Source organism: Octopus sinensis, linkage group LG4 (assembly GCF_006345805.1).
Source record: "Octopus sinensis linkage group LG4, ASM634580v1, whole genome shotgun sequence".
In the NCBI taxonomy this organism is placed as follows: domain Eukaryota; kingdom Metazoa; phylum Mollusca; class Cephalopoda; order Octopoda; family Octopodidae; genus Octopus; species Octopus sinensis.
The window spans coordinates 13,198,508-13,221,007 of NC_043000.1; the positions used below are offsets into that span (position 1 = coordinate 13,198,508).

General features: G+C 35.9%; 1 long non-coding RNA gene and 1 other non-coding gene across 2 annotated transcripts in view; one reads left to right on the forward strand and one right to left on the reverse strand.

The window, feature by feature from the left end:
• The first annotated feature begins 2,535 nt into the window (after positions 1-2,535).
• On the forward strand, positions 2,536-2,606 carry Trnap-cgg. Its single transcript has one exon. It is a non-coding gene; the product is annotated as a tRNA-Pro (tRNA).
• Positions 2,607-4,179: 1,573 nt separating this feature from the next.
• LOC118763203 overlaps positions 4,180-22,500 on the reverse strand; it is a 22,149-nt gene continuing 3,828 nt past the window's right edge. Inside the window, exons 2-3 of the long non-coding RNA XR_004998953.1 lie at positions 18,489-18,498; positions 4,180-4,295 (exon numbers count right to left, since the gene is read on the reverse strand). This is a non-coding gene — a long non-coding RNA (uncharacterized LOC118763203). The remainder of the gene's footprint in view (positions 4,296-18,488; positions 18,499-22,500) is intronic.

The following is a 22,500-nucleotide window of genomic DNA, read 5'->3' on the forward strand; positions in this document are numbered from 1 at the left end:
GACACGTTTGATAATGTAATCACAGACGCACTATTCTCACCCCTCCCCACGACCGCGACTTACAGATGTTCAAATTAACAGTAACCGCATCAATCTCAACAGTCTCCAAGAAATGCATAGACCAAGAGTACTTCCACCACTTCCGCCTGACTTTTTCTTGACCTGTATATCTCTATACTGCTTCGGTGCATGATACACTTATTTGCGTTTCCTCCCAATTTTGTGCGAGCCAGGTGTCCTAAAGATCCATACCGGGGTAACCATTTCTTTGAATCAATCGGCAAATGCCGATGGGACGCAGGTGTGTCAGTGGCCAGCTGGAGAAATGTTCTCCTGCGGCTGCAAGCTACAGTAACATCCACCCTTAGTGGTTAGCCACATTTAGATGGCAAATATACTTCACATTGAATCAACTTGTTCCATGTGGCTACTTGCCTTCCGGGGGTCAGCTAAAAGATTTGTGTTCGTCACAGATTTGGTTTTACTGTAGCTGTACTAACACAGTCGGACTTCCTACATTTCATCGGGAATGTACTTCTTTCCTGCATTTTGCCGGGGTGATGTACTTCTTCCGCGTGGTTTTTTGCTCATGGCATAGTCGAGTCGGATAAGGCCAAGAGTTCACCGAAACATTCACATTTTCATGCAAATGAGACCTTGCTCATGTTACGGACAATAAAAACTCATTATAGAAATAAACCTTCATAAAATTTATTATAGAACAGAACTTTTCTTTCCACTGTCATTTTCTCGAATGAAATGATACTTGAAGAAGTCAAGGGTTTTGTTAGAGAAGAAAACTCATTCCTCCCAACCTTGTTTACATACTCGTTCACCACAGCAAACAGACAGAGGGAATACTCCCTATCTTATAATCAAAGGAACCAGACTCATTCAACGCGCTGTAGTTCTATAATCTGTAGTTTTATAATCAATGCGCGAAGGATCGTCTCCCGCGTCTCGAATATTTCAAACAAGTTCAGCCGACCGCATTAGAGGTTATTTTCAACCGGCTCTTCACGCCTAGTGACATTGCCAAACATCTGAATATTACGTAATAAACATCGTCCTGAAAGTCTTTGAGAAAACATTGTTCAGAGCATTCTCAGGACACTGCTGACGACATTCTTCACTGACTCTCCACGGAATGCAAATATGGATGATCTGCGTCTTATATTGTTCAACTGATAGAAATCACTGATCACCGGTCAACATTTAAGATATCAAGTGCTTATCTTCACTCTACCCCTTATTCGAATTTGTTTCTCAGTCAAAGAAGTGATGGGTGGGAGAGCATGTCTAACAAATAACTGCACCAGTTAAACGTCAAGGTTACCGCAGCTTCAATGTAACCGTGTGTAATGCTAGTCACATTTTGTCAGGAGGAATAGAGTCGAACAATTTGGTTTCAGTATGTGGACTTGTAATTATTTTAAACGCCCACACAAAGATGAAAAAGATGTTCACCTCAGTGATGTTTGGATTTAGAATGTAAATTGGCATAACTAAATATTGCAAAGTATTTCGTCCGGCGCTCTTCCGATTCAGCTGTTCAACTACCGGAACCTGGTTAACAAAAATTCTTATAAGTACGTCGCCAATTCAATAATGCCTCAGTAGCGCCATCAATGCAGTAATATAACAGTACTGTCTCCAATTTAGTATTGAAATCCCTTTAAATTACTTAACCTCTGTGTGATAATTTTTGTATTATTCACATACAAAAGATAATACAGTTCAATGTCGTTTTATCCTCACTTATTCAGACGTAGTGGCCACATTAAAATCTCATCAAATGAAATTGATACATACGTTGTTTGTTCCACTTCCTTAGATTCTATCATATCTAGGCTTTATACTTATAATAAAGAAAAATAGATTCTATCATATCTAAAGTGAAACTCACGAAACTGTAAACCTGTTCTTTTATTGTTGACAAAAATCATTCACTTTCTCTTCTCAAGGGGTACTTATTCAAAATGGCTCTTTATTTTCACAGGACGTATACACCCTGGTTACTACAAAGAAATTCAATGTAATTAATTGTCGCTTTTTTCGAAATTTCCCAAGGGGCTAATTCACTGTTAGTTCTTTTTGCTAAACATGATCAGATAAAAACATAAATATTTATTTATTCCACGCAATAGAAAGATTAAAATTAGTTGCTCAAGGTTTCGCGATCAGGAGTATCCAGCTAACAATTAATGATCGGGTCTATTTTATTCAAGAGAATGAATGCATATTGGAAGTTCATGACTTTCCCACTAGCATTGTATTGTGACAGTGAAATAAAAGCTACTATGAACTATTGCAAACACGACACACTTCATGGAAACAAAACTCTATTGATAACATGGGAATCAGATTCGTGAAATAAAATAATTTTGTGTGTCGCAAGATAAGGTGAGCTCTGAGACCCCCTTGACTCAACATGCATCAATGCTCTATAATTTCTGATTCCCTTCCATGGAAAACTCATACAAAAAGAACCGGGCTGAGATAAATTTACTTAAAAATTGAACGGTTGGTAATCTTGGCTCGTTGGTCTAGGGTATGATTCTCGCTTCGGGTGCGAGAGGTCCCGGGTTCAATTCCCGGACGAGCCCAAAGAGTTTTTTTTCCTAGTTATCGCCGCCTTATAGCGGTATTTCGTCTGCCGCCACGTTCTGAGTTCAAATTCCGCCGAGGTCGACTTTGCTTTTCATCCTTTCGGGGTCGATTAAATAAGTACCAGTTACGCACTGGAGCCGATATAATCGACTTAATCTGTTCTTGTTTGTCCTCTCTCTGTTTAGCCCCTTGTGGGTAGTAAAGAAATAGGTAATCTTTTACAAACCAGTAATACTCTCATTCAGTAAGCTCATTTAATACCACAAAAATTTACTTTAAAACTAAGTTTATTTTATGAAGTTTTTGAAACTTTCGTCATTCTTCTTCGACCCGGTCACCGACACGGTTCCACTGCAAGTTTGAAGTGAATTTGATAGCTTTGTGTGTTACAAAATGGCTCTTCCATGATGCGGTTGCTTCAGTATCAACATACGACCTCAGATGAAGTCACTTGCAAGACAAATACAACTCTCACATTTTGAAAGTTTTGTGTGTGTGTGTGCGTGTGTGTGTGGCATCAGCACCAAGCAGTGATGAAGAATAAGCGAACTTTAGGTTAGTTAAAACATGTGTGTGACATATCTTAACTTCTAAAGGCAAATTCTCTCGATCTATTGGCGCAGACATGACTGTGTGGTAAGATGTTTGCTTCCCAACCACAAGGTCCCAGGCTCCGTCCCACGCCATGGCACTTTGGGCAAGTACCTCGGACTGACCAAGGCCTTGTAAGAAGATTTTGTGGGCGGAAACTGCTGAAAGAAGCCCGTCGTATATATATATATATTATATATATATATAACTTTGTCTTTTATAAATTTGTCTTTTTTTCAGCATATTTGGCATTAGAATTTTTCTTTTGCCCTTATTTTATAAGTTATTTATAAATTTAACCTTTAAAGGTATTTTTTGATATGCTGGCCATTGATATAATTTTTTTTCGAAAAAAATTTCACCCTACATTAGTTGTGTGTGTATATATATATATATATAAATGGATGAATGAATTATCCTTTGTTTACCGTTAACATGGAAAATTCAATAAACAGTTACCAGGGTAGCAAAATTCACGCAAGTAACAAGAATGTAGCGACCTATTCAAAGGTAGAATCTTCGGGTTAATGTGCAGTAATTTGTATAGTATAAGTAAATAAATGGAGTTGAACGCAGAATTTGAATAGCATCTGCGTTCAACTCCATTTATTTACTTATATATATATATATATATATATATATATATATATATATATTATATATATATATATCAAAATTCAGTTATCATTATCTTTAAAAAAACAATGATAAAGTGGCTTAGCAAACATATCCAAATATGCAAAATATACTATTAAAAGTCAGGGTACAATATGTACCTGTTTACTTGAAAGAAGAATAAGAATTCCCCAAACCACGTATCTCTCATTATATGCAAATACACACTGAGAATGTAGCAAATACATATAGAAAAAAAAACGGTTTTCCCAGTTTGTAAATCTACAAACCAATCGGATTCGCGCTCACGCACGTGATCCGAAAAGTTTGAAACAGCAGTATTAAATTATCTTTCTTCGTAGAGGTAAGACGGAATTTTCTGATATTCACCGCCTGCAAACATCTCTGCTTGTAAACATTCAGTGAAGCTCTACATAGCGCCGATAGCTTACCGGCTGCTATTTCTAGCATTGATTGTTCTTCCTGTACATCAATTTTGTATATTTATAATTCTACATGTTATGGTGCTTTATTCTTGCTGGATACTAATATTATTTTTAATAATATTTATATTTCTTGTGTGTGTGTGTGTGTATCTGTAAATGTAGTATGTGACAATTATTCGGTAGCCATGATAAAACTCCGAGTTTCGGATGCCGAGGTGGAAATCCACGCCACCATCTCTTCAGTTATCCGGTCATCGGAAAAAACGATGGCCGGATAACTGAAGAGATGGTGGCGTGGATTTCCACCTCGGCATCCGAAACTCGGAGTTTTATCATGGCTACTGAATAATTGTCACATATTACATTTACAGATAAATTCCTCTATTTACATAATATCGAAGTCTCTCTTTCTTTTTTTTTATCTTACCGTTTTTATCAATATATATATATATAATATAAGAAAATGGAGAAATATATCTAAATCATTCATCAACTATCAGATAATACCGAAGAGGTGGGGACGGGCAAATATAAGGTTAAAGCATTAAATTTAATAAAATTCGTGTTAAACACAGTATCGAAACATTATTTCAGGGTAAGCCCCAGGTCTTTTGTCGGTGGAGCACGTTCACCACTTATGGCTACCAGCCATCATCGGCGGTACTTAGCAAACATCGTTGCAAAAATTCCAGGAATTCCAAGTTGGACGTTGGCTGATTCTTTCAAGAATCGACATAGAAATCATGTTTCTAGTTTTTAAAAAAACTGAACAAGAGACACGTGACATCACTGGCAGATTTTCTATGGCAACTGAAAACCGACAGGATTAAATATGAGATTTCATGGTCAATTATAAAATATGCAAAACCCTACAACACCCATTCTAGGACCTGTGGATTATGATCTGAAGAATCCCTATCAATTTTGCTTATTAGGGAAAAGATAATTGATAAATTAACTGAACGAATTACACGTTGTTTATATAACAAGAAAGTGGTTTCATGGTTACATAACACGAGGTGGTTTCATGGCAAAGAATTCATTTTACGTCATCCAAGGAATTTTTACCATTAAGACTATTCTACAGAGACCTGAATAAGTGGAAATCCGAAGGAGCAATATCTGGTGAATATGGAGGATGAGGTAACACATCCCAGCCGAGCTGCAGCAATTGTTGTCTGGTTCCCAAAGCATCAAGTGCTGAAAATAAACTTTCTTATCTTCCATTTTAAAGGGTTACAGAATTAACACAGGTTATAGGAACATAAATCTTCTTCAACGAAAAGATAGCTCAAACTGTGCTCTAAATGGAGGTGTAGTCAAATCCTATTTTATGGACTCAACCATGTTCTAAAATAAGTCGAAAGGTAAGCTACTTCAAGCATGTTCTAAAATAAGTCGAAAGGTAATCGGCACGAACTTTCCGGACATCCCAATAGAATGTTGCAGTTTGACATTGTCAACATTACAGTATATTGCAGTTTGACATTTCAAATATTGCAGCACATGGCAGTTTGACACTGTCAATATTGCAATTTACTGCAATTGATGCTGTTTGTTGAACGAAGCGGTCTTCGTCCCAGAGTGGGAGAAGTCCGAAACGTGGTCCTTTGCTATTCGTAAGACCCACAGAAGAGAAAGCAGGTCAACCCCCGACAACGAGAGCATCGACGGATGGATGAATGTGCATCCAGGCTCAGCGGTTGCGTAGGAAGTCAGGGATATAAGAAAGAGGAAGAAAGCTTGAGAGAAAGTTGGAGCGAAAGAGTACAACAGGGGTTGCCACGTGGAGCTTTAGGTGTTTTCGCTCAATAAACACACAACGCCCGGTCTGGGAATCGAAACCGCGATCCTCCGACCGCGAGTCCTTTGCCCTAGCCACTGGGCCATTGCGCCTCCACTGCAATTGATACTGTCAACATTGCAGAATATTATTGTTTGACACTAACATAACAGTATTTTGAAGTTTTACACTCTCAGCTTCGCGTTATACTGCAGTTTTACCGTCTATCTGCAGTATTTCGCAATTTTCTGTCATTAGTGTAACATGGCAACGATAACTACTCTGTAGTATGATTGCCAACTATGTTAATTCAGTAAATAAAAAAAAATGTTCTAAACACCGTTCACTATACTCACTGGCCTTTCAGTTACCCAGTTTCCCAGTTTCCCATCCTACGCCCCATTTTCAAAGTATTCTATAATAAACTTTGCACAAAAGAAGAGAAAAAGAAATAAGGCAACTTTTCAGAAAATGGCTCCGATTGTTTGATGAAATCTCTGTATAGCTCGCCAAAACTTTCACAACAACATGCACCAAAGTCACAGAACACCTGACTACTATTCATTATAATTAGCGAGTGGACATTTTGGTGAGAACATTTACTCGTTTATATTATTTATAGACGTACCCTGGTGCCACAGGAAGTGCTGTGTATACAATGTGATTTCTCATCATAGAAGTTTATTCGATAAACCGTTTTGATTTTAAAGGCTGCTCTGTAGCGTGCTTTTATTTGGAGGTATTTCTCTCATAACACAAATCCCGTTTTTCGTGGTTTTGTTTCTTTTATTTTTACTTCCTTTGGTCACAGTGAAGCAATTGAATTGTATGTTAGCGAAACCTGAAAAGAATTTATTACTGCGTATTCCTGTGTATATATTCAGTTGGGCGTGTTTATATAAAGTCAAAAATAATCATACTCTTATAAATCGCCTCATTTTACGCTAAACTACATATCTAATTAAACGTATATTAAAACAAAAGATAAGAAAATCGGGTATTTTATAACATAGCAGCGAGCCAAGCAGTGGTTTCAAAATGGTAGTCGTATTTGGTCAATCTGCCACATGTGAAGGCGCGTGGCTTAGTGGCTATGATATTCGGCTCACGATCGCAAGGTCGTGAGTTCGATTCCCGGTGCATTGTACCCTTGACCAAGACACTTTATTTCACGTTGCTCCAGTTCACTCTACTGGCAAAAATGAGTTTTACCTATTATTCAAAAGGTCAGCCTTGTCACATTCTGTGTCATGTCGAACGAATCCATCAGGGCATTTACTGCAATTTTCGAACTAAAATTATTGTTCTGAAATGGTGTTAATAAATATGTTTTCTCGTAGTAGGTTGGTGGAATTAGTTGACCGAGATAACAGAATAGCTTGTATTTTGTAACGTTCTTTAGACTCTACGGATCATGTGCTGCCGTCACACTGAGCTGATTAGTTGCGTTATGGGTGATGATGAACTGAGACTACGGCTTCTACAGCATTTGCAGTACCAGAACAGACGTGATCGTCCTTTGTTATGCACGTTTCCCTGTATCATGTTTCCTTGATGGGGCTACAGTCCTGGATCAAGAGTGGTAGCCCATTATATGGAAAGCTGTTAGGCACTCAGAGTCAGATAACGTCCCCGATGGAAATTCCACATTAGCAATCCATAGAGGATCAGAAATGGAAAGAGCGATAATGTCCACGGAGAAACTCTGAGCAATGATGAGAATGAAGTAGTTGATCTGTTCTAGACTTCCATCAGCCTGCGGTCTATAAACAACTTGTAGAAATTCCCTGGGATGACCGTGCTACTGAAGAGCATTACCAGTTCTATATAAATTGTCCGTGATGCACGTAGAGCGACAAAAATGCTCTGCACACATTCGTTCATTTTCTGAACAATACTAAATTATGGAGTTTTGTCGAATATTCGTTATTTTGTGGAGGACATATGCAGCTACTGGCCGAGTTTATCGTGAAGATTACCACGTCGAATTATTTTCGCTTAGTGGCTTTAACAAAGTGATTGTACAGTATACATGACCTAAAGAAACAGAGAAAGACACTTCCCTCTTTTGTCAAGCCCTCATTGGCTTTTTCCAATTTTGATTAAAGAGGAAGCTGATAGTGAAGCAGGAGGTGCTTCTCTCCAGCAAATTTTCTGAAAGGTGGATGGCCTCAGCATGCACAAATTGGCTGGAGAATATAAGGGAGAGAAGGTATTTTCCTTTGGCTGTCATGGTAATCTTCTTGGGTTTGTGAAATACGTAAATTAACTCTAGGTAGAGACTCTTCTCGTTTGGGACTGTCACCCAATTGTCCTCACTTTATTTTCCATCTTTCTATTGTTCTCTCAACTGTTACTTGTGCATCCAGTCTTACATCCAGTCATGGGCACTGCATTATGTCATGTTTGATACACTTAAACTTTCAAATAATCTAGTTAGTCTACATGTATCAAAAGTTATGCAAAAGGAACAGACAAGGGACATCTCACCAGATAGGAGTGAGAAGCTGGCACCAAGGTACCCTATGGCAACGATCATCCTTCGTCCCGTTCCCCTTTCTTAAACTGAGTCCTCCCTATTTTCTGAATACACTTCTATATATCTTGCCCTGTCGAGGAAACATACCTTCTGGCATAGATAGGTCTTGGCCACTTGAAAGTGGAACCAGTGGTTCGTTAGTGACTTACAGTACTGAGTTCATCTTCTTTTGTGTGCGTGGTGGATTGGTAGAATAGCTTTGATATGTTGAACAAAATGCCTTGTGATTATATATTTACGGATCTTCATGCTTTGATATCAAGCCACATTGATTTGCCTTTCATCCTCCAGGGCGGATTAAATAAAACACCAATTGAATGTACTAGAGTCGATGTAATTCACTAACCCACTTCCCCTAACATTGGTGACCTCGTGCCAAAATTTGAAGCAATTATTCTCGTTGGACAAAATGCTTCGTTGCCACACCATACAAAATGCTTAACGGGATTTCTTCCGGCACTTTACGTTTCGAGTTCAAGTTTCACCTAAGTCGTCTATGCCTTTGATCCTTTTCAGGTCAATAAAATCAGTACCAGTGAAGTGCTGGGATCGACATAATCAACTAACTCCCATCCCCCAAAATATCAGGCCTTGTACCTATAGTAGAAAGGATGTTGTTATTATTATTATTATTATTATTATTATTATTATTATTATTATTGTAGAGTGAGAGAGAACAGTGCATGCCATCAAAGTGACACTGGGGTAAAATATACGAAGCCCAAAACACCAATGATGACAACTTGTCTGATGAGGGTACACCAGGTGCATGCATCACAACCACATGTGCGTGACATGACATGATGATCTCATATTTGTATATGTTTGTGTGACAGTGTTTGTCCTCCCGCCAACATCGCTTGACAACCGATGCTGGTGTGTTTACGTCCCCGTAACCTAGCAGTTCGGCAAAAAGAGACCGATAGAATAAGTACTAGGCTTACAAAAGAATAAGTCCTGCGGGCGGATCGATTTGCTCGACTAAAAGGCGGTGCTCCAGCATGGCCGCAGTCAAATGACTGAAACAAGTAAAAGATATTTCTTTATTGCCCACAAGGGGCTAAACATAGAGGGAACAAACAAGGACAGACAAAGGGATAAAGTCGATTACATCTACCCCAGTGAGTAACTGGTACTTAATTTATCGACCCCGAAAGGATGAAAGGCAAAGTCGACCTCGGCGGAATTTGAACTCACAACATAGCGGCAGACGAAATACGGCTACGCATTTCGTCCGGCGTGCTAAAGCTTCTGCCAGCTCACCGCCTTCAACAAGTAAAAGAGTAAAAAGAGAGTAAAGAGTATAGCAGAAAGGATTATCATTATCATTATTAACATACAATTTAGGACACATGATTTCGTTTTGATTTAGCTGTTATGATAGTTAATACGGATGCTAATTTAATCCAGTATTAGCACCGGCAAAATCCTGATTCATTTGTTTGTTTGTTTGTTTGAAGAGAGAAAAGTATAAATTAGTTTAGTGTTTGTGCGAAAATACTTTCCATCAATATATTTAATTAGCAATTAATATATGTCATTAAAGTTTCCTTGGCAGCATTCCGACCAGATGTCTTACTCTTTAACTCTGTAAGCATTCTTGTAACTCTATTACCAAATCAGTTGATCGGAAGAAGAAGAAGAAGAAGAAGAAGAAGAAGAGAAGAAGAAGAGAAGAAGAAGAAGAAGAAGAAGAGAAGAAGAAGAAGAAGAAGAAAGAAGAGAAGAAGGAGGAGGAGGAGGAGAAGAAGAAGAAGAAAAGAATGAAAATAAAAGTGAAAACAAATAATAATCTTGACACCAATAGGAGTGCTTTTGGCACTAAAATTAACTTCATGACCGTGGTCATTAAAAGGTCAAGACCACTATTCCAATTTGGACGCTTTCCATATTTGGAACTAACAAGGGTGGATACAGGACAAATAATATGAGGTCTCTTTTGATCAGACAACCAGGATCTATATTTTTAGAGGTTGGATAAGTATGTGTCTGTCAGTGAGTGTTTATGTATGTGTGTGTGTATGTATGTATGTATGTATGTGTGTGTGTATGTATGTACGTACGTACGTATGTATGTAAGTATGTATGCATGTATGAATGTGTGTATTATGTATGTATGTATGTATGTATGTATGTGTGTATGTGTAAGTATGTATGTATGTATGAATGTATGCATGTATGCATGTATGAATGTGTGTATTATGTATGTATATATATATGTAAGTATGTACGTATGTACGAATGTATGCATGCATGTATGATTGTGTGTATTATGTATGTATATATGTGCATGTATGTATGTATAATTGTGTATATTATGTATGTATATATGTGCATGTATGTATGTATGCATGTATGTATGTATGTATGTATGTATGTATGTATGTATGTATGTATGTATGTATGTATGTATGTATGTATGTATGTATGTATGTACGTATGTATGTATGTATGCATGTATGCATGTATGAATATATGTATGTATATATGTATGCATATATGTATGTATGCATGTATGTGTGTGTGTATGTATGTATGTTGTTATTCAGTTTTATTTCAAAATTTCTTGCCAATAAAAATCCGGTTTCTAACCTAGATCCGAGGCGCTTTCATGGGAATTTCAACGACATAGACAGTGTATTTTTGCATGTATGTATGTATGTGTATATATGCAATATTTGGAGTCAGTCCACGTGGAGATTAGTACGTTATGTTTCATGTATGTATGCATGTAGTTGCATGACTAGACATGTGCACTTAAATGGTAACTTCTAGAAAGTTCCAGTAATGGCTTGGATTTATAGTTTTCGAGTCATCCTTCTCCTTTCTGGTTTTGAGAAGCCTAATTTCTCAAGACTGGCACTTAGGTGGTGTGTACGTACGTATGTATGTATGTATGTATGTATGTATGTATGTATGTATGTATGTATGTATGTATGTATGTATGTATGTATGTATGTATGTACGTACGTACGTATGTATGTATGTATGTATGTATGTATGTATGTATGTAAGCAAATGCGTGTGTCTTTGTGACTGTATTTGTCTCTCGCTGCTTTACAAGCGGTGTTGGTTTATTTACTTCCTCGTAACTTAACTGTTCGGCATTAAGAATCGGATAGACTAAGAAACAAATTATAAAGAAATACTAGGCTCAAAACATTGCAACAAATAATAGACTATACCACAGTACACTGGCTGTAACTAGTAAAACAGCATATGTGATCCGTATTCGAATACACCAGTGTTTCTCAACCGGGGTCCATATGGCCCCTGAGGATCCATATAAAATTTTGCGAGGGTTCACACAACAATATAGTTAATTGGAGATCCACAATAGCATTTTAAGGACCCGAGAAAAATGTTTGCTTTAGATGTATGTATTAGTATCTATAGCAAGAAACAACTGGGTTTTTTTTCTCTAACATTTTACGTAATTCAACTTCCATAAGTGAATGTGTGTAAAACAAAATATGAATCTTGAAAGAAGTTTCGGGAATCCAGCAGAATAAAATAGTAATCAAAGGGTTCCATAGATTAAAAAATGACTGAGAACCACTGGTATATACCTTTTGCCACTAACCCAATATAGTCTTGTTGTTGTCATCGTCTCTGTTCCCTTTGCTACTTAAGTTTTGGTGAACCCCGGTCAGTTGGTGACCCTGTATAAATTTCTGTTGCGTAATTGCATAATACTGTTTCGTCCTACCCCTGCAGGATATATATATCAGACAAGGCATAAATAATCATTTCTATTACATGCACAAGGCCTGAAGTTTTTGGGGGTTGAGGGGATTAATCGATTACATCGACTCCAGAATCTCCCTGGTACTTAATTTATTGAAATGATGAAAAGCAAAGTCGACCTTGGCCGAATTTGAACTTGGGTTCAAATATAAGCGACAGGCGAAAACAGAGCTAAGCATTTCGTCCAGCGTGTTAACGACACTGCCAGCTCACCGCCTTAGACAAGGCATAAATAATGTCATTACATTTTTTTTTATTGTAATACATTTGACTTACAGCTGTTTCATTATAGGATCATTATTGATTGATTCACTCAATCGGCCCATTGATCAGTTGACATAATTGAACAACCTAGAGAATTAATGCTACTCTTGTCAGAGTAATTTTATTCTGGTGATATATATATATTATATATATTATATATATTATATATATATATAATATAATATATATATATAACAATTTAGGAGTGACCCTAACAGGTCATTCGTCCACCAGAAAGAGCAGCCATAACTCACACCGCCAAGTAGTAGTATTCAGAAATTAGGTGAAAATTTAAAAACATTTACCCTAATTCATCTTTTAGACGTTGCAACGTTTCTGTGTCATTAATGATTAAATTAGCTTAATTAAATTAAATTAAGCTAATCTACCATAGGTTACACTTCATCAGTAAAAAACCTGGGAGAGACAAATATACACGAGGCGTCTGTATCGATGCCTACGAATATCTGTCTTAAAATTTTCAAGACTGACGTATTCGCGCCAAACTTATCAGCAGTAAATATAACTGCCGATTCAATCTCAGAATTATTCAGAAAATTATCAATTAGTCAATTTAGGGTAGCAAAAAAATTCAATAGAAATTTATCGCTACCAGCGGCCTGGTGGAAAAGAGAAAATAGTCATCGACTAAATATATAAATATAACAATTTAGGAGTGACCCTAGCAGGTCATTCGTCCACCAGAAAGAGCAGCCATAACTCACACCGCCAAGTAGTAGTAATTCAGAAATTAGGTGAAAATTTAAAAACATTTACCCTAATTCATCTTTTAGACGTTGCAACGTTTCTGTGTCATTAATGATTAAATTAGCTAATTAAATTAAATTAAGCTAATCTACCATAGGTTACACTTCATCAGTAAAAAACCTGGGAGAGACAATATACACGAGGCGTCTGTATCGATGCCTACGGAATATCTGTCTTAAAATTTTCAAGACTGACGTATTCCGCGCCAAACTTATCAGCAGTAAATATAAACTGCCGATTCAATCTCAGAATTATTCAGAAAATTATCAATTAGTCAATTTAGGGTAGCAAAAAAATTCAATAGAAATTTATCGCTACCAGCGGCCTGGTGGAAAAGAGAAAATAGTCATCGACTAAATATATAAATATAATATTTATATTTAGTCGATGACTATTTTCTCTTTTCCACCAGGCCGCTGGTAGCGATAAATTTCTATTGAATTTTTTTGCTACCCTAAATTGACTATATATATAATATATATATATATATATATATATATATATATATATATATATATATATATATATATATAGGAGAGTTTACGAAAAAAACAAAAGACGAAGACAGGTGGTGTACAAAACAAACAAATGTATTAGTATAACACTCAGGAATAGAAAAAGTCTTTTACGTTTCGAGCCTACTCTCTTCTACAGAAAGGGACACAGAAAAAAAACAGGAGAGAAATATATATATATATATATATATATATATATATATATATATATATATATATATATATATATATAATATATATATATATGTATGTATGTATATATATAGTTGGTAAATTTTTTGGACCACTCAATTTCGATGTATAAATATAGAAAAATAGCATTCATTTCTTGGCAGAATGTAGTTTCAATCAACGGAAATGCAAATTACGGATCCGGAAGGTTTCCACTGCACCACTTTCCTCAACGAACGTTTAAGCAAACATATAAGTTATTATATTAGGTTGTCACACATAAAATGTCGTATTTGAAAGTTAACAATAAAATGTTTCAGAAATGTTAGATAACTGATATATTTAATCAAAGTATGATCCATGTTCATTTATGACCTTTACCCAACGTTTCTCTAAGTCATATATTCCATCTTTAAAAAATTTTTATCTTCTTCGGTGATAAGCTGTCCGTATGCTTCAGTTACCCTCTTCTCTATTTAAGAATGTTTTATTGCGTATAAAATACTCAAAATGCTTAAATAAGTGATAATCCGTAGGAGAGATATCAGGGGAATAGTTAGGAAGTTGCAAAATTTCATGATTCAGGCTTTGCAACTTTTGGACCGTAGCTTCAGAAGTGTGAGGACGTGCATTGTCGTGGAGCAAAATTGGGCCATTTCTATTCACTAGTTTGGGTTGCTTCTTTTTCAAATTCTCCTGCTGTTGTCAAAGAGTATCCATTTCTCATCACATGTAATGATTCGATGCAAAAATGGTTCTTTTTCCAGTTGAGAAAGCAATACGGAGCACACTTCGAGGAGCCTGCTTTTTTTTTTTTAATCTCGTTCGGTTGATGTGGAATAAACCTATCCATTTTCTTGACTTTTCCAATTTTTTTCAGGTGCAGAGAAATAGTTGTGAGAGATGTCTGGAGTCCTGATGAAAGTTTTTGGACCGTTGTTCTCGGATTTTGTTCAACCAAAATATTTAATCACGACAATGCACGTCCTCACACTTCTCAAGCTACGGTCCAAAAGTTGCAAAGCCTGAATCATGAAATTTTGCAACTTCCTAACTATTCCCCTGATATCTCTCCTACGAACTGATTTTAGCCTCCCCATTTTCATTTCCTGATCCTGATCTTTAGAAACATCTCAGAACAATTTTGATGTCAATAAAACCATTACCAAAGGCCTGCTTGATATTTCATAAAGCTTCTGAATAAATAAATTGGAAGTAGTGGGACAGAGAGAAGGAAAAAAATAACGGTGACTAAGGAAGGGGAAAATAACTGTATTTTTCTGCATTTTGTTATATAATTTTTTTTTCAAAAATATAAACAGTGTAATTTTTTTCGCTGTGATGAAGACACGGATAGTAAGTTCGAAGTTTCCAGAAGTTTCCAATAGTATGAAAAGTGAAATGCCACGAAGAATGTACTTCTAGATATTACTCTCCAAGAAAATACAGGATGGTTATGATCGTGATGCCTCGATCAGGGCCGATTTGGAGATAACTAACAACAAAAAGTGCTTCTGTACCATATAGTCAACACAGCAAAGGCATACATATGTATTTAGTCGAACTAGTGTCCTCATCTTGGTTGTTGTTTTCACAACATTTCTTTTGTGTACGCTCCAGTATTCAAGTCTGTTGTGATTCACCTTTGTGCCTTGTCTGGGATTGAATTCAAGATCTCTAGATAACTGCACTGCATTAACCAGCGCCTTTATCCTACAATCATAGTGTAGTGGTTAAAGGCGCTATTTAATGTAGTACAGTTACCTAGAAGTTCTGAGTTCAATTCCAGGCAAGATACTAAGTTGAATCATAACACTCCTGAAGAATGCTGAAATGTACACAACAGAAACGTTGTGAAGGCAAGAATGAAGGTGAGGATATCATTCCAACTAATACATAATATAATTCCTCATCTCAGAAATATGGAATTATTAAAGCATACTTCTTTTTCTCTCTATTTCTTCATATTCCCTTCTAGTATATTCTCTACCATCATACACTCTATAATAAATATATAAATGCGCCCTTTTAAAGCCTAGCCAGGCTCATGGGCCCGGTTTCCCGGTTTCAATGGCGTATGTGTTCCCCAGCTGGACGGGACGCCAGTCCATCGCAGCGTTACTCATTTTTGCCAGCTGAGTGGACTGGAGCAACGTGAAATGAAGTGTTTTGCTGAAGAACACAACGCGTCGCCCGGTCCAGGAATCGAAACCACAATCTTATGATCATGATGCTGACACCCTAACCACTAAGCCACGCGCCTCCACATCATACACTCTAGCTTGCCATAAAAAAAAAAAAACGTACCTCTCTACTCCTTGCAGATTTTTCTGACATCTCCCCTTTACAAAAATAAATACGCGAAGAAAGTGACGCTTATCAGCATCACACATCACCACCTTTTAAAATACTCAACCTGCCATCATTTTTAATCATCCTCTTACAAACGTATCTTTCGAGATCCCTCCATTTCCTCAATATACAAGAGCCAATCTCTACATGCCACACACTCACGGTTGCACCTCCTCTCCGACCACCACCACATTCTTCTCCACTTGCTTTAGTTGCCCTCTTAACGATGCACTCTAAGATATTTGGTACTTTAATCCTCTCTAATACGTTATGAAATCCAATGGTACATAACATCGCAACAGTTAATGCTTTGATTATTTTTGGGTGCATAAGCAATAAACAACATAATCCTACTTAATCATCAGCCACCCACCACGAGAGATTAGATTTCTAGCAGTATTTCTATTATTTATATGTTTATGCTTTGTCATATTATTTTCTTATTCATAGGACTGTTGCTTAGGACTTTGCTGTAGTGCAGCAAATCCTATTTGTTGCTTCATGACCTAGCTTATATAATTTGTTGCATTAAAACTACTTGTTGCAACGTGTAATAAAAGCAACTGTGTGATAGTCATTGCAAGATAACGCCTGACTGTGCTACAGAGAAACCAGTCCATAAAGCTGTACACTGATGAATGTCATACGAACACCCGAGAACGTTTGAGCCTCACCAAACACTTGGTTTTATTTAGTGTACACAGAACAGCATAGCGGAGCCTCCACTTCGTGTCTGCGATCGAATTTGAACTCGGGACTGTAAACTGACTTAAAATAAAACCTTAATTACACAATAGTTATCCAGTGCTCCCATAAGGAGTACTGGATAGCTATTAACAGCAATATAATTGAAAAAGCGTAAGTTAACTATTTTTGGTCATCATTATATTTCGGATTTTATTAAATCAATTCGACGTAAGACGGCGAGCTGGCAGAATCATTAGCCGTTTGGAGAAAATGCTTAGCTGGATTTTGTCGACTTTTTTTTTTACTTTCTGAGCTGAAATCTCATCAAGATCAATGTTACCTTTCACTCTTTCGGAGAGGATAAAATAACGTAGCAGTTGGGCACTGGTGCCAATGTAATCGATTTCCTTCTCTCTTTAACATTGTGACAAGATTAAAAAGAATTGTATCATTTCGACTATCTACAGTTTTCTGTAGCTCGACTAATTAGTTGCATTATGAGAGACAAGCTCCCGGTCGTTTATGTCCATGATACACTATCGAATTATTTTGTAGACTCCGAAAGGACGAAAAGCAAAGTCGACCTCAGCGGTATTTGAACTCAGAACGTAAAGGGATATCTAATACTGCTAAGCATTTTGTACGACCTACTAACGGTTCAGTCAGCTTGCCGCCTTGAGAGCGATATTAATAATGCAATTTAATACACATGTAAAGATGCACATGTAAAATACATGTGAAATTACAAAGATTAATTTGAAAAAATTTCAAATTTTTGCTTCTCATCCAAGGGTTTCGGATAGCACATTCTCTTCGTCAGCGTAAAAGAATGACGTGGATTGCACAGCAGGATTGTTTCCACATATGGTTTACGTCGTTCCATGTTACTGAGAAGCTGGGGATGGATGGGTGTGAATGTGAAGAAACATTTTTGCGTGGAAAGTTTCTTATGGCGAACATACGGAAAATAAACATAGAAGCCACATACGAAGCTGCTGGACTCGTATCATATGTGAACGCACATGCGCGTACACACGCACACACAGACAGACATATACACAAGAAGATGGGAAAACGGTGCCTGGAAGAACGGCGACCGCAGCATCGAACCAAGGAGCGGCTTCATCCGGGACTGCTGTCCCCTATTTTGACCTAGCCAGTTATTATCCTTTAGCTTTATCATTTACTTGTTCAAGTCATTAGACCGTGGTCATGCTGGGGCACCACCCTAAAGAATTTCATTCGAACGAATCGACCTCAGGACTTATTATTTTTGGAAAGCCTGGTACTTGTATCGGCTTGCTTTGCCGAACCGTTAGATTACGGGGACGTAAACACACCAACACCGGTTGTCAAGAGGTGTTGGGAATAAACACATACCCAAAGACACACACACACACAGCTATGTATCTTACTTAATGCAATGTATAGACACAATCGATAGGGCCACTTATGAAAAAATTCCCCCAAAAAGCCGAAATGCACCTGACGCTCCCACTGCTTACTACTGGGATGAATTTTCCTGTCTGTCAATCTGTCAACCAGTCTGTCTGTCTGTCTGTCTGTCTCTCTCTCTCTCTCTCTCTCTCTCTCTCTACTATAGCCTCGGGCCTATCAAAGCCTTGTGAGTGGATTTGGTAGACGGAAACTGAAAGAAGCCCGTCGTATATATGTATATATATATGTATGTTTGTGTGTGTGGTGTTGTGTGTGTGTGTATGTTTGTGTATCTGTGTTTGTCCCCCCAGCATCGCTTGACAACCGATGCTGGTGTGTTTACGTCTCCGTAAATTAGCGGTTCGGCAAAAGAGACTGATAGAATAAGTACTAGGCTTACAAAGAATAAGTCCTGGGCTCGATATGCCTGACTAAAGGCGGTGCTCCAGCATGGCCACAGTCAAATGACTGAAACAAGTAACGGGTAAAGAGTATATATATAAACATACGTACGTATACTCTCTCTCTCTCTCTCTCTCTCTCTCTCTCTCTCTCGCACACACACACACATACTACATGCACATACATTCATGTTTGTATGTTTATATGTATATTTTATCATCATCATCATCATCATCAAGCCTTGCCTTCGCAAAACAAGGATTTGATAAGTTGAGTGTCCGTGCCTTTCAGAATTTCGTTTATGGGCGCGGGCGTGGCTGAATGGTAAGAAGTTTGCTCCCCAATCATATGGTTCCAGGTTCAATCCCACTGCGTGGCACTCTTCTACTATAGCCACGCAGTTTTCTATTGATATTAACTCTCTTCCTCCTTCCTTTCCATGTACGAATAATCTTGGTCCTCTGCCCTTTGGTGGAATTCTCCATTCATATTGAATTTTCTTCCTAGATTTGCTAATTCAGTTTTTGACGAAAAGCTGCTGAATATTTAAGTAATAATAATAATAATAATAAACATTGTGTACAGTGCCCAGGTGCACTACAACTCATCTAAAGTGTATATATAATCAGGTGTAGTTTCGACGGATTTCGGAAAGCATGAGGGCCTTAAAGGATGCAGTGTCATGGCAGTCAACAACTGACGCAGGCAGTTTATTCCATGCTTCAGCAACTCTGAGCGTGAAGAAATGTTTCCGAAAGTCATGGGAGCTGTGTTGTTTTTTGACTTTGTAGGCATGTAATGATACTACCAAAGTATTTACAGCCTTCTCTAAATTCGGACCATTTAGCTTTGACTTCATTAGCTTCCTAACCCTTCTGATGTACTCTCTCTCAATTTTCGTTTTCATTTTATGATTCCCGCTCCATACTGAAGTGATGCTATCACCCACGTATTAACTGCTTGGATTTTATTCCATCCAATCAATTTTGAGCGCAACACCAGCCTCAGTCTTCGGAAATACTCCATCCGCATTTGGTCTTTCATTTCGTTTCCATTATCTGTATTTGTATCCTGCCGTTTCAATTTGTTTAATCAAGTCTCTATTCGGTAATTCTATCCCGATAGGGACTGTACCTTGCTTCCTCTTAGGTAGATTATTCCGCACTTTCTAAGTCCAAATTCCATTCTAATATCAATACTAAAATAGTGAACTGTGTTCAGCAAGGAACTCACTTGTGTCTCATGTTTGCCATAGTTTCAAATCATCAATGAAGAGGAGGTGGTTGATTGTTTGGAATTTTATTATTATTATTATTATTATTATTATTATATTTTATTATTATTATTATATATTATTATTATTATTATATTATTATTATTATATTATTATTATTATTATTATTATCATTATTATTATCATTTTATTATTATGATTATCATATTATTATCATTATTATTATTATTATTATTATTATCATTATTATTATCATTATTATTATTATTATATTATTATTATTATCATTATTATTATCATCATTATTATATTATTATTATTATATCATCATTATTATTATTATTATTATTATTATTATTATCATTATTATTACATTATTATCATCATCATCATCATGATCATCATGATCATCATCATGATCATCATCATCATCATCATTATTATCATTGCCATTTAAAACAGTTTATTTCGGTCCCATGCAACTTTGAGTGTTGTCAGCTTCTCGTAGAAATCTAGCACATTCGGGTACCTCAGCTTGACGAGCTTGGTATCTGTAAGAAGCCGACGCAACTTGCATGGGGCCGAACCAAGCTATTTTAAATAATATCAGTAACTCCTTCGTTTGTCCATTCACCAGTAATACATATGTATGTATGCACGTACGTAATACATACATACATATATATATATATATATATATTCAAGATTAATCAGCCGAAATTGCTACGATGATCCGGTTCTTGACTGAAGATTGAGGGCTTCGAATGTCCCGTCCGTGTATCGTTTTTGTATCGTCTTCTAAGTGTTTTGCGTTCTTGTCTCAGTTTGTATTTTTCTACACATAATAATAATAATAATAATAATAATAATAATAATAATAATAATAATATATATATATATATATATATATTAGAAGGTTTGGAGATGATGTACAAGTATTTTATATTAGAAGAAATGGGGTACTCAGAAATTCGGATGGTTTTATATTTACAGATATTTATTTGTATAGTACATGTTTTTATACATTAAATAACTTATATCATATTTCATATAATTGCGCTTTAGTCCATTCTGGTGGACTTTTCAAATTGAACTAACTTCCCGTGGAAAAATTTTGATAATTTTATAGTCTTATTGAGTGTGGGGAGGGATATAAGATACTACAAGAGGGTGATGAATAGGGACAAAGTAAGTGAGAGTGCATGTGTGTGTGTGTGCGTGTGTGTGTGCGTGTTTTTGTATCTGAAAGTGGTGTTAGAGAAAAAGAAGGGAAGGAAGAAAAGGAAGAGAAGGAAGAAGAAAATTGTTTTGCTGGTTTCTTTTGTAGTTGGTCAGGAGTTTTATATATATATATATATATATATATATATATAGATATATATATATATATATATATATATTATAATATAGATATATATATATATATATATATAATATATATTTAATATATATATATATATATATATATATATATATATATAAATAGAAAAAAACACCTTTTATCAATTCAATAATGAAAATTAAATTATACCATTTAGAAAGATTACATATTATAGAAAGATTAAATATAAGATAAAACATATAACGATGATTAAGTAATGTGCAAAATGATAAATAAAACGTATATATTTGGAAGAATAACGGCACGTGTTTCGTGGCTATATTTAAGAAATGATAATAGTAAAAATAATAGTAGTAGTAGTAAAATCACTTCAATATAAATATAGCCACTCTTCAGGTTAAAGATAACAACAGTAATAAAATAGTTAATTAGATAAATTAATATATATTCCTAAATAATCTTGTAAAATGTGAAATATCTTGACAAATATATTCTTGTTAATAAGATACAATTAATAAAATATTTAAAACATATATTATATATATATATATATATATATAATATATATATAATATACATTAAGTGAAAACTAAATACTACAATTTAAATTATATACATTAAATCAAATTATTAATTAATTAATTTATTTATTTGATAAACATCCAAATAAAGTCTCATAACCATTAAGTAATTTATACTAAAAACCTTAATGTTTAGTAATATACATAATGCTAGTACAAGCCATAAATACTGGGATCAAAAATTGAAAATGGTTCAAATATACACACACCCATTGGATAAAATTAACTATATTATTAATATATATGTAGTATCTATAGATTTAATATTTCACTCAATATTATAGTTGACCAAAATATCAATTAATATAAAACTAATTTACTTAAATGTAATACTACGTAATAAATATACGACCTAATTATTAAATAATGTATTGTCTTACAAAACTAATTCTCAAATTAAATTATAGGTTATACGT